General features: G+C 38.8%; 1 protein-coding gene across 1 annotated transcript in view; it reads left to right on the forward strand.

Annotated features, from left to right (window-relative positions):
• The first annotated feature begins 5,534 nt into the window (after window positions 1-5,534).
• INPP4B (inositol polyphosphate-4-phosphatase type II B) overlaps window positions 5,535-14,208 on the forward strand; it is a 235,260-nt gene continuing 226,586 nt past the window's right edge. The window contains 1 exon segment of the mRNA XM_032223560.1: window positions 5,535-5,582. The gene's annotated coding sequence lies outside the window, so the exon portion shown is untranslated.

The following is a 14,208-nucleotide window of genomic DNA, read 5'->3' on the forward strand; positions in this document are numbered from 1 at the left end:
GCAACCAGTGTCTCCTATGTATGACTCTGCTTAACTGTTTAAAAAAGCCTCTAAAAAAGTGCCCTCTACAGAAGGAGGCAAGAGAACCACGTGCCTCATTTACATAAGGAATTTTTCAGCTTTTAACCCTTGCTTAACTCTGCTCGAGTGATCATAAAGATAGACTAAATGAGGCACATGGTTCTCCCGCCTCCTCCTGTAGAGGGCACTTTTTAGAGGCTTTTTTAAACAGTTAAGCACTAAGCAGAGTCATCCACTGTGACTCTGGCAGCAACTACCTCAGCCTTTTTTCTTTTACATTTTTTTCTTTTCATGATGACAGTGGTGAGGCCCTGCGTCCCCTGACTGCACGTCACTGGGACACAGCTGCGGGGCTTTTGGACGCCCCGGTGTTGTGTCCGCCACAGAGGTGGGATGCCTCTATGTCAGACATAGCCGTGGGGCTTTTGGATGCCCCGGTGCTGTGTCCGCCACAGAGGCGGGATGCCTCTATGTCGGAAACAGCCGCAGGGCTTTTCAACGCCCCGGCGCTGTGTCCGCCACAGAGGCAGGACCCCTCTATGTCAGAAACAGCTGTGGGGCTTTCGGACGCCCTGGCGCTGTGTCCGACATCGAGGACTGTGTCCGACAGCCGAAATCTCTGCGGCTGTGTCCGACATAGAGGCATTCCGCCTCTATGGTAGACACAGTGCCGGGGCAGCAGGGCTGCTTTTGCCCGCTTGCCTCACCAGCCATAAACCTCACCGCACGTCACTGATCTTAAGTATATACTGGTACAGATACGAGGATATGTAAATAAATGAAGTTTTGCAAGAAGAGCTGGGTAGGATCTGGCTGTAATAATAATAATAATAAGCCAGTTTTTATCTTGATGAATAAACTAAAATGTTAGAATAATGTCCTCCATGAATTTGCTGACCAGAATTTAATAAAGCTAAGCATAAATATAATGTGTCCCTGCAATTTACAACACTTCTAACCTTTACCCATCACAATAATGGACATTTCTCCAGTCATATATTAACTGCTGTCAACTGCATAAAGCAGATAAGGCACTTGTTTCATTATCTGTTTCAATGATTTCTTGTACAGTCAATATCACATCTTTGTGTAATCTAACCTAGAATTCTGTAAGCAGTAATTGCTTACATTTAATTGCAGTTGCAGTTAAAAATAGGTTTTTCATTAAAAAAAATGAACCTCACTGCTTTCCCAACCTTTTTGGCTTCATAGAACTCGAAAAGGGCAAGAAGTTAAGCTTGGTTTTTTTTTAAATTGTGGTAATTCTCCAACCTCAGCATAAATATTGTACAAAGGAGTGTAGATTGGAAAAGATTTTGAATGTGAAAGAAATCACAAGCGTTCTATAACCAGGAACTTTGATTTCAGTTTCCATCAGCTCCAGCTAGTATGGCTCATTTGAGTATCTGGTTGAAATTGTAATCCAAAATACAGTATATGAAAGATGCATTCATGCAAATAGACCAGTTCATGTGTTTTAGCTCTTAAAAAATTAGATATTCACATTTATGGTGCTGATTGTCACCATTCATTTCTGATAGGGCAGAAACATTTTCAACAGCTGCATAAAAATCAAGATTCTGTTCCACTTTGTATTGTAAGCAGCTTTAAATTTATCTGTACAAATGTATTTTCATTCATTCTCCAAGTTTTTTAATAAACAGAATGAAAGATACGTGAGATGTTGAATATTTAGGTATAAAAAACAAATATAAGATTAAAAAACCATTTGGTCTACTGTATCTTATTGTTATGTGGATTAGTTATGTCACAATATAAGATAAATTATTTTCCTTTAAAGACTCAGGATTCCCAATCAATACAGATGTTGGTGATGCTATGCTTTTCTTTTTTGTTGCTAGGGCACTCCAAATAAAATGAAAATATTCCTTCCCATTGCTAGGTAGAATTCTGAGGTCTCAGCATCACACTGCAAGAATCCATAAAGCCCATAATTCTGTATATAAAAATAATTGTATTGCTAGTATGTGGCATTGCAAATCAGAATTAAGGCAGCAGCATTTCCATCTTAGGGTACATGATTGCATGTCCCTACAGTCCTCTTTCTGAGTGCCCACCAAGATTTACTTGAGAAATTGTGGTATTTTTTCACAGATCATTGTAACATTGTTTTCATATTAACTTAGATTAAAATTAATTTCTCTTACTTATTTGCCACAGTAAGTCTTCCCAAATACTTTTTTCATATACTACTTATTCAGAATATTAAAGACTATTGGTGTGTCATCAAAAATATTCTTATGATATGACCCAATAGTCCTCAATGATACATACATCAATGATAGATAACCATATTATATGGAAAAAATAGTTATTGTTTTCATGGTACTGATTCTTCCCATGGTGTCCAAACATTTTTATAGCTGCCATGATTGTGGTAATAAATGTTGGAAAACTACAGATTTGTATCTGTGAGGGAAATTTGCATGCTATGGTTCATTGTGAGAGAAGATTAGCAGAGACTCTAAGGGCATATTGCATAAAATTCCTGTGAACCAGTCCTTAAGTAATATAGAATGCCACTGGAAGAATACATTTGTCACATGTTTATAATATAAACTGGTAATTTCTTCTTTTGGAAACCCTGATCCAGTAAAATTGTTGATAAAAAAGAATCATTAGTCAGGTTTATAAAACAATTTCAGACATTGAATCTAAAAAGAATATTGTAGATCTGAAAAAAAAACCAGGCTGAAAGAGTGTTTGATTTATTACACAATATTTTAATATTCTGCATTAAAAAAGGAAAGAATGGTGAATGTATCTCTCAAAATATTAGAATTCAGAAAAAATTAAGTCAAGAGAAAAGTATGATATTCAGACATTTGCAAATAGACTATCTACTTTGGCATTTATATGAGAACATTCATTTTAGCCTGAATATGAAAGATGGAAATATTGTGATTCTTTAAAATCCCAGAATTCTGATGTAAAATTAACCAACTAGCAATATACACACCTGCATACACCTTCAGAAAACCTACAAGATTTAGAGGAATAAATGGAAGAGATTAATGATAATAAATGTCCCTATTGTACTGTACTGGCTCTTCCGGAAACCTTTAGCAAAGTCTCAATATCTTTTAAAAATATTAAAAGAAGAATAGTAGTGTTGGAAGAGACCTTGGAGGTCTTCTAGTTCAACCCCCTGTACAAATAGGAACCCTATATCTTTCTGAACAAATGGCTGTCCAATCTCCAGTGATGTAGCACCCCCAACTTCTGGAGGTAAGTCATTCTACTGATTATAATTATTCTGTCAGGAAATTTCTCCCTAGTTCTAGATTGAATAACGGAGGGGGGGGGGGGAAGTTGGAAAGCATTTTGGAGATCTTCTAGTCAACGCCCTGCACAAGACTTTCAGCTATACCATTTCAGACAAATGGTTGTCCAATCTCGTCTTAAAAAGCTCCAGTAATGGAGCACCCATAACTTCTGGAGGCGAGTTGTTGTTTTGTCAGGAAATTGCTCCTTAGTTCTCCTTAGTGCGGCTACAGTGGGATTCAGACATGCCCGAGGCTTTTTCTCATGAGCAACAGCTAGTTTCCTGCTCTGTCTGAAGTGCTCCAGGGCACTTATCAAGTCTTTCTAATTCATCATCACACTTGTTAGATAATAAGCCCAAAGAGAGCTAAAACATAGGCTGAAGATTCATAACAGACACCAACACATGAATGCCCAATGCAATTATCATAAAATAAATCCACCTGAAAACAACCTTTACTTCGTTTATCTCGGGTTTCATAAAGGTTGTTCAGAAAAATATTGACAAGGTGCAGACATATAGCTGCCTGCCAGGTAACTTCATCGGATCATCATGGTTAGTCATTACTATTTCAGAAAAGCACGCCTGCCACCTAGTACAGGGGTCTCCAACTTTGGCAACTTTAAGATTTGTGGACTGCAAGTCCCAGAAATCCTCAGCCAGTAAAGTTGGATGAGGAATTCTGGGAGTTGCAGTCCACAAGTCTTAAAGTTGCCAAGGTTGGAGACCCCTCGCCAAGGACACCGCCAGGAAAATAGGCAATCAGAAGCGGTGAAAAGCATTTTCTCCTTCCCGTCTTTGCTGGGCCAAAGAAAGCAGGAGCGGAGCTCCCTCTGGGCACCAGGAGACAAATGAGAAGCCTCGGCTTCTTCCTGTTCCTCTCCTCCGACTCCGGCTCTTGAACCAACGGTCACCTCAGAGAGCTGCTTTGCAGAGCCTACGAGAGCGAGAGCGAGAGAGAGAGAGAGAGAGAGAGAGAGAGAGAGAGAGAGAGCAGGAGGAGGAGGAGGAGGGTGGTGGTAAACAGCCGAGCGCAGCGTGGCGCACCCGCTTTCCCGTCTCCTAAAGCGCCTGCGCCTTTCAGCCCCTTCGCTCCATCCGAGCTCGGGAGACTCCGGCGAGTTGCGGTGACATTGTCGGAAGGAGGGGGTGAAAGGGAGGAGACTTGGGAGGGTGGAGGCGGCGCCGAAAGGAAGAGCGCGCGCCTTGCTTTGCGCCCCTGGCTCGAGCGAGCGGCAGCTGCAGCAACTGCGGGGCAGGAGGTAACTTATCCTCGCGGCGCGTGCGGCGGCTCTGGCGCTCAGGGAGAAGGCTCGGAGCCTGTCGCTTTGGCGGAGTCCCCCCATTTCCCGCCAGCCCCGCTTCTACTGGCCACTTCTCCTGCCCCATGCCGGAGTGCGCTGGAAGGAAGCTGCGGACTATAAATAGCTCCGGCTACGGACGCTGTGTGCAACGGACTGGGAGGCACAGCTGACCGCGACGTCTCGGCTGGAAAGGAGGAACCGCCAGGTAAAAAAAAAAAAAATTAAATCACAGAAAAAGAAAAGAGAGAGAGAGAGAGAGAGAGAGAGAGAGAGTTTGCTTTGGCCCTTTTTTTCCTCGGAGGACGCTCAGGTGCGAGTTTGCACGAAGGGGCGGCCAGCTGTTGCTTCTGCAGCCGGGACGGTCTCTTTTAGGGCGAAGATCGTTCCCTCTTTGCCCCGACGTCGCTTCTGGATCCCCTTTCAAGTTTCTTCCTGTTGCAGTTTCGCTGGGAGCGCAAGTCTGGCTGGAGTCTGGGCTGGCGGGAGGGCCGAGGCGGCAGGCGGATCCACCCCCCTCCCCATCCCCGAAATCGGTGGAAGGCTCTCCTTTGCGGAGGCGGAAGGGGAGCTGCGTTGGTTCCCGAGTAGGTCGCGGGTGCGGTTTTCAGTCGGAGACCGAAGGGCAAAGCGGGGCGCGGGTGTCTCGGCTTAGTGTTTTCCAAAACTGGTGCCGATGGGTAGTGGTTTTTTTTTTTTTTTTTAGTGCTTAGAGCTTGTTCTCCTTACCTGCAGTTGTTCTTTCCAAGGCGATCGTTTTTGTAAGCTGCCTCCTCCTCTCTGGGGGGAGGAGAAAGGAAGGGGCGAACGAAGAAGGGAGTAAGCCTTGCAATCCTCTTTGATCCTCCGACTGCATTGTGTTATTTATTTATTTATTTATTTATTTATTTATTTATTTATTTATTTACCCCCCCCCCCCTTCGGTCCCTTTGCCCGAGAAACTGCGCCTATATTGAAGCGGAAAAGTCGCGGAGGTAAGCTGTGGTCGCGCAACTCTCGCGCTGAAACGAATTAAGCCTAAAACTCTCAAGAAGGATCCTGAATTGCTTTCCAATAAAGCAGGATGCTCCTCGTGTCGGTCCTTTGTAACGGCGTTGTTTTTTTTTTAAAGCCAGCACCACCACCAGCAGCAACACAGCAGCTGCATTTCAGTTCCTTTGGGTAGGCATGGAAAAAGAAATAACAGATTGCTAATTCTGAAGTCTCCCCGTCTTGCTTGCTTGCTCCCCTTGATTAAGAGATTTGGAAAAGAATCTGTCAGCAGCACTGCGAGAGAACTAGAGGTAGAACTGAGAACAATCCCTTTATTCTGGAGAATCTTGTGCAGGGAGTGGATTACTTGGTGCATACCTAATTTTTACTAAAAATCCCAGATGAAATCAACCAAGGGAAAAAAGATACATGTCCCTTCCAACTACATGAATGCTGAAGTGCTACAACTGATTGCTCTGGAAGGAAAGTTAGAGATGACACTTGATGTGTCATGCTCTAGAATCTAGAAGCGCCTTATCTCTCCATCTAACCTTATAAGGAAACATTGCCCTGCATATATTTAAATATGAATCCATAAAGAATTTTGTAGCTACATTTTGGGGGAAAGTTACTAGGTGAATCTCCATTATACAGTGGCCTCTTTGAAAAGCATCCATACTTTTCTACTGGACTTGGACAGCATAATAATTGAATAAATAATAGTACTTGTTAATTGGGTAAAATATATGTTCTTAATACTAAGTATAGATTGCTAATGGCCTAATGTTGCATTGGGTAATAAACGGTATTCACAGCATTAAATGTCATTGTTTTATTCTGAAAATATGATAAATGATTAATGTCATGGTCTGCAGTATTTCTTTTGTGGTTTCATAGCTGAAAGCTGCTTCACTGTAGTCTCAAAGCTTCTCAACCATCCTGGGAAAATGGTTTTTTAAATTATAATGATTTTGAGTAATAGACATTTTCTTCTAAATAAATATACAGGGTCAATAAATTATTACTGAGTACTAATAAAACATAATAACAAGCTGTTTGAAGTAGAAGCATGTCTATGTTTGATCTGGACCTTTTTGTACATGGGATGTTATATAACCATTCATAAATATTCATTTGCAAACAGGAAAAACCCTGAATTGGTTCAAATAGATGCACACAAACAGGCTTATTATTGGAGTGAATATCATCTAGTACTGGAGTCAAAGGCGGTATGACTCAGGGCATCAGATTAGTCATGCATAAAAAATCTATAGAATTGGGTTTTTAAAAAGCCATGGAAAGCACACAGAACATGGTTTCTTAAATTCTTTTTAATCCCTTAATAACAGCAGTCATGCGCCTGAGAGGGAGGAGGAGAGGCTTAGAACGAAGGCTTGGGTAACATTCTGACCTGTTACTAACTTTTCCTCCTCTAGAGCAGATTCCTCAACCTTGGCAATTTTAAGATGTGTGGACTTCAGTTCCCAGAATTCCCCAGCCAGCATTCTTAGAATTGAAATCCACATATATTAAAGTTGCCAGAGTTACAAAATACTGCTCCATGAATGCATTAGCATGCAAGGATATTATTTTCCTCTGCAACCATCAGGATTCTGCCCATTTTCAAACTTAATCGTTCTTTTGGTGCTTCTTCCCCCATTCTAAATTTGGTCCCATTCTGTTTTGTTATAAAACAATTGTCATGCTAATAGGTAAAGTTCCAGCCCCTTTATTCTTTCACAATATCTATTGGGTTGGAAAGTATACAGGTACTCCTCAATTTATGACCACAATTGAATCCAACATTTCCATTGCTAAGCAAGGCAGTTGTTAAGTGAGCTTCCCTCCATTTTACGACATTTTTCAAGTGAGTTTCCCTCCATTTTACAACATTTTTCTCTACAGTTGTTTAGAGCATCATTGCAGTTGTTAAGTAAATCAGATGGTTATTAAGCAAATCTGGCTTCCCCCACTGATTTAGCTTGTCCGAAACTGGCTGTGAAGGTTGCAAATGGTGATCACCCTGGGATAGTGCACAGTCCCAAATACATGCCAGTTTCCAAATGTACTAATTTTGATCATGTGACCATGGGGATGCTGCAACAGTGGGAAGGTGGGACAGTCAGTCATAAGTCATTTTTTTCAATGACGTTGTAACATCTTGCCCCCTGAAGTGAAGTTGGCCCAACCCTCCCGACCTTCTATAAGAGACTAAAGAACTGTCTCTACCAGTTGGCTTGTGGGCTTCAATGGGGGAGCAGCACATCAGATACCATCTCTCCTCCCATTCTGTTTCCTCTCAACACATATTTTTATTGGACTGCTGTTTTTGGCTCTGTGTAGTATTTTTATCCTTTCATCTTTGCAGTTTTTATTTTTTATGATTGTAAGTGGCTCAGGGTTACCCTGAGGCACAATGGGTGGCCAGTACATTTTATAAATAATGTTAAATAAATAAATAAACTTTGAATTGTTGTAAGTTGAGGATTACCCGTAAACATTATTAATGAGTTTCTAGATTTTCTTCTGGAGTGCAGATAAGCAGATATTATATTCTGCATAGGACTTTATATCTAATATACAACTCTACATTTTAATTGTTAAATTGCATACAGTGAGAAGATGCTATCATGCAAAGAAAGGGAAGCAGGATCTGAAAGTTCTGGGCTTTCATAGGGATGTATATGCTCTTTGATACATTTGTTAAGATTTTCAGGGGAAAAATATTTTCTCTACATATTTTCAAAGCTACCTGGGAAAGTGTGCAACTTGCATAGCTATCCTATAGGAACTGTAGCTCTTAGAATACATTGTTGTGTCTCTCTGAATATAAATCTGTATCACTGTCTATATCTACATTAATATCGCTATAGATATGTAGTTTGTATTTGGAGAGGGGAAAGAGAACAATGAAGAATATCGGAGGACTACTTTTAGTGCAGCTTCTTTCAACAAGATGCTCTCTAGCTGGTTTGAATTATGTCCTATAATCTCTGGTCATGATATCCAAAAGCTGCTTTATGGCTATCTGTTTAAGTCCACATGACGTGTGTATATATGCCCATCTCCTCGCTACTGGTGCTCCAGAATGAGACGGAGGTAGCATTAAGGACATTGTGGGGCTTAGTTGCATTAGACCTGCATTCTTGTATATTCTTAGTTCTCTAAAATGAGAACTATTCTTGTCCTCACGCTAAGTACAGCTTTAATATGATCCAGCGGGAAATACCTAGCTCTGAATGTGAATGTACTGACTACAGTGCTGCAAAGTAAATAAAGTAAGTTTGATTCATCTTTGAAATGTAGTTTCAGAGGATGCAGGACTCATTGTAATTTATAATTATTGTACAGCTGAATAGTGAAGACTATTGCTACAGATCATTTTCTTTTTATATGTTTTCGCACATTGCTACAGATCATTTTCTTTTTATCTGTTCCTTATGGTACTGATTTAAGTATTCTCCATATATGAAAAAATTAAATTATGGGTTTATTAAAAGTTTATAACTCATATTACATAATAAAGCTGTTTTGAGACATTCTGGGCCCTGTGATTCAAAATAAATTAGAATAGATTCAAAAGATGAGTAACCATTCTGAAAACAAGGTCTATAAACATTTGAAAGAATTGGATACATTTAGCCGTAAGATGATTTGAATGGCAAAAAAGATATGTGATAGCACTCATCAAAAGAGACCCTTATTTTTTCTACTGCAAGAATGGCAAGACTTAATGTAATGGTACTAAGTTAGACGACAGCAGATTGTGCAGTGAGTATTAGGATAAATGTAGTCAGTCAGATGATTGAACTAATATGATGGGTAATGGATTTCTAATCCTCTGCCTTTTACCAGACAGATGTTAACAGTCATCTCTTGGGTATACTTTTAATTTGGAATTTGCTATACGGAATAGAGAATAGATAGTATGGACCTTTCCATGATCTTTAAATTTTCAACTGAATTTAGTACAACACATATTAAATAGTCTATGGCCTGGACATTGACTGCAATAAAGATTTTATTTGGTTCTGTTCTATTTCAAATAGTTATTAGTAGTAATAGGCAATAGCTAGAAATAGTTCAGTTGGTTCTGACCCTATTGATCTTTCAAAAGGCTTTAAAATATGGTTATGTCCCAAAGAATTAGGATCATGATGTGCAGGAAGAAGGTAGGAGTCTGAGCGAGATCACATATTATTGATTACTACTATTACTATTAATTGTTTTATTTTGATTGTCTTGTGCCATTCAGAGTCATGTTGTTTGATTTGGAGGCCATATAACATTTTTAAAGAAACAAACAAAAACATGCAGTATTACACTTCTTTTTCTCATTCGTATGTCTTCATTTTATTTTATGGTTAGGAAAGTCTGCAAATGAAAGAAAACTCTTTATTAAAGAGTTTTTATTAAAGGCTCACATTGCTTAGTTCTTTTACTAAGATTTCAGCCTAACAGATTAAAGCTAAATATAAAGGTTGTTTCTTGTTAAATCAGAGCTTACAGAGGGTGTGTTTTACATAATGTATTATGCAAATTAGATGAGCATTGCTAATTTTACATATTAGATGAACAGACAGTAGAGACACAGTTATTAAACAATAATTATAATTTTAGTGAACTAAAGAGACTAATCATAAATAATTGAAAATAGGAAAATCAGTGGCTCTCCAGAGTTGTTGAGAACTTTCACAATCTTTTCCTACTGGGTTTGCATGGTTATAATTCAGGAATATCTGCATAACTGCAGGTTCCTATATCTGTTTTAAAAAATTCTGAGCTGATGGTTTGTTGTTTGTTTTTAGAGCTAATTTCATTGTGACATTGTGGGGTGTTTTTAAGAATAATTAACATCAAATTAAAGACCAAATGTCTCAACCATAGCTGAAAGTTCAGTATGAAAAAGCTCAGATGTAAATCCAATAAAACTGCTTCTTAATAATTAAGTTCAAATCATATTTAAATAAAATCAGCTATTAAAACCATTAAAATTAATCTTGCTGTAATTTAATTTATAATAGCTTAAATTAATTGATATGTAAATTGTCTAAGTTACCATAAATAGTATTTTCCATTTTGTTATTAATTTCCATATTAAGTCCTATGGTATTATTTTTTTCACTCAATGAAAAAGCCTTTTTTATCACAATATAAAATAGTAGGTTCAGTATGAAAAAGCTCAGATATAAATCCAATAAAATAAACAAATACTGCACTCTCTGGTACACATAATTTCCCAAAATAATTACATTAAATAATTTTCCATTTTGATTTTGAAATTATGACCATACCAGTAGTTTTCTGGAATCAATTTTTAAATCATTGCCTATTTTCTAGACCAGGGGTAGTCAACCTTTTTATACCTACCGCCCAGTTTTGTATCTCTGTTAGCAGTAAAATTTTCTAACCGCCCACCGGTTCCACAGTAATGGTGATTTACAAAGTAGGGAAGTAACTTTACTTTATAAAATTTACAAAGCAGAGTTACAGCAAACCCCCACCGCCCACCATGAAAACTGGAACGCCCACTGGTGGGCGGTAGGGACCAGGTTGACTACCACTGTTCTAGACTAAAAAAATCTGCATATTTCAATCACTATTTTGTAATTTTTAGTTAATGCCGATTCATAAAGGCCGTATCTTGCTATTTTGATTATTTTATTCTATTGGCCAATCACAGCTGAAAATGTGTAATTCAGTGTCAAAGGGTTATTTTGTTGGTGGTCTTTCATATCAGTCTTTCATATCCCAATATGCTTATAGAAACAACGTTCTGTTGCTAGTTACCTTAATTTGCCATTTTTCTTTCTAATTGAAAGAAAAATATTTTTTTAAAAGCCATTGTCCATTCTTAGCCTAATTATTATGTGCTGGTTAAGTTTTAGAAATGGTGTATGAGATGTATGACTCAGCCAGGATTAATTGCGGTGCACTTCAATGATTTACTTTTATAGTCATTTTTAAATTAGAAATTCATGAATTATTATGGATTTAACTTGGAGTGTTATGCTCCATAGATAGAGTACCTAAGGGGCTGTAATTGTAGGGATGCCTACAGCTTTGAATGAAAGATAACAGTGTGCATAACATGTACAGGTCAACGCACATTTTATCATAAATATATTACAAGTTTTTTGTAGATCTGGGAGTAATTAACAGATGAAGATATTTTTTGAATGTAGCACTTTATAATACTCTGGGGTAGATAAGGGCTATGATGTTTGTGTTTTCCCAGATATTTTATTCACATACTGTATATTTTAGTATTGCAGATGTTATAAGTAGCATTAATTCTCTTACCCTTGACTTTGGTAATGGTATTTGTCTTTGCTTATAGAAAAAAAGAAGGGATTGAATTTTTGTGAGAATATTATTTCATTGTTTCTAATACATTTATACCTTTTGTCTGTGTAACTAGCAAAATTGAATGTAGAGTATCCTAAACCAGTGATGGGCAACCTTTTTGGCGTGGTGTGTCAAAAATCGGCAAAAAATCGAGCATAACTCACGTTGTGTGTCACTTCGACAAAAACATAATTTTGCGCAATTTATAGTTTAAACTACAAAAATGTATAATTGCAATATATAATTGTATTTAATAAACCAAAAACAAATTATTTAACATACCTGCTTAGTAACTTCTTTCATCCTCACTTTTTTCCAAGAGCTGGGAATGATTAGTTTCAAAATGTCTATTTATATTCCACGTTCTGCTTACTACCGTTTCAGTACATAGAACGCAAAATGATCTGCCATTTTTTTCTATAATGCCATACATCTCGCTCCATGCCTCTTGAAATGGTCGGCCACTGCCACTACCACTCCCTTTACTTAACCTTTGTTTTTTTATTTTTTGGGTGCTCCATCAGTGGGCCAGTGACAGCAGATAGAATTATAGATAGCCAATTAGGGGTTAACTAGCCTAACAAGCTAACACAACCTCCCCCTCACTTATCTCAGTTATTGTGGGCAATTACAAGTCCATGGCACCCCAATAGTTGCTGCTAATGGCGCTCACAGTTCCCGTTGGCACTCCGCTGTTCCCTGCTGTGGTGCGGTCGTAACCGACAGTCCCAGGAGTAGACTCTCTGTGCCGGCCTGACTGGAGAGAGGCGCGCACTGTTCCCGCGCTCCTCTCCTGCGGGTCCTCCCTCGCCGCGCTGATGACGTGTGTGCGCACGGCACGCACGCCTTACCAGCAGCCCCTGCGCTCAGAAAGGGGCGGCGGCGATACAGTAAGTGAGTGTGGGCGGGGGAGATCACACGTCCCCCCCCGTTCCTCCAGCAAAGATTCTTTCATCCTCGGCGGCCGTGCAGGAGCCGAGGATGAATCGCATGAAATCCTGTGCGTGTCACCCCAAATGGCTACGCGTGTCAGCACTGACACGCGTGTCATAGGTTCGCCATCACTGTCCTAAACCATAAAACAAATAGGAAATAGCAATAGTCATAAAAATTATAGTCATAAAAATGTTAATCCAAAAATATAATATCACTAACAGTGATAAAGAACAATGAAGATGTTAAAAGCATTTTAAGAGTCCAGAAGCAAAAGTCTGAGTCTTAAGGCCTTTTCAAAAACCAAGACTTTGGGGCAGTTGTAACTTTTTTTCTCATATGTCTGATTATATTTCACTTGATTTTATTTATTTATTGAATTTATATGACTGTCCATCTCACACATACAACTTTGGGTAGCTACCATTATTGAAGAACACAATAAAATATAACAAAATTATAAATAACATGCAGGAAAAAACAACTAACACAGCATGAAAATAGACTTACCCAAACCCTTAGGGTGGAGAGCTTTGTGGCAAAATCTTGTCTTCAGGGCCTTACAAAAAGTTAGCAGGGTTGGATCAGCTCTAATATGTGGAGGAATAAGTTTCCAGATGGCAGGTACCATGACAGAAAAGCTTCCTGCCAGAGGATTAGATTACGGATGAAGCCAGCTTCATTAAAAACTTGACCTGGTGTTCAGTAGCAACAGTCCAAAATTCAGGTCCTTGAAGGATTGCTGACTGGATCCAGTGTTGATGCCAATTGGCTGAAATATGCCAGTGGAGTAACATTCCCAATTAATAACCCAATTTCATAATGAAACAGATTTTTAGATACATAAATATTAAAAGCAACACTCTAAATTAAGTCCTAAACAATTAGCAATCACTGGACTTTCACTATTGAGATTATATAATCTCATTTTTGTGCTCTGAAAGATTGCTGCATTTTTTACCAGTTGAAATGTTCAGATGCTTTTCATGGTTGCAGTAATCTAAACATGGGTTGCTGCAATATAATACTTTTGTTTCAATAAAAAAGGAACAACTAGAGAAGGCACTCATCCAGGAATATACTGTTTAACAACAACTTCAAAAAATAAAATTCAGAAGGAAAGAAGAGAACAAGTCACTACTCTTCCTGGATATCCTCATTGATTAGAGGAAATGGTGGCAAATTAGAAATACAAGTTTATTGAAAAACACCCACACTAATCAAGCGCTCCACTACCAAATTAACAACCCCATTTCTCTCAAGAGCAGCTATGTAAGAACATTATTCTAACAAGCACAAATGCACTGCAACAATCCAGAAGCCCCCCAAAAAGGAAACAGACTGCCT

Source organism: Thamnophis elegans, chromosome 9 (genome assembly GCF_009769535.1).
Source record: "Thamnophis elegans isolate rThaEle1 chromosome 9, rThaEle1.pri, whole genome shotgun sequence".
Lineage (NCBI taxonomy): Eukaryota > Metazoa > Chordata > Lepidosauria > Squamata > Colubridae > Thamnophis > Thamnophis elegans.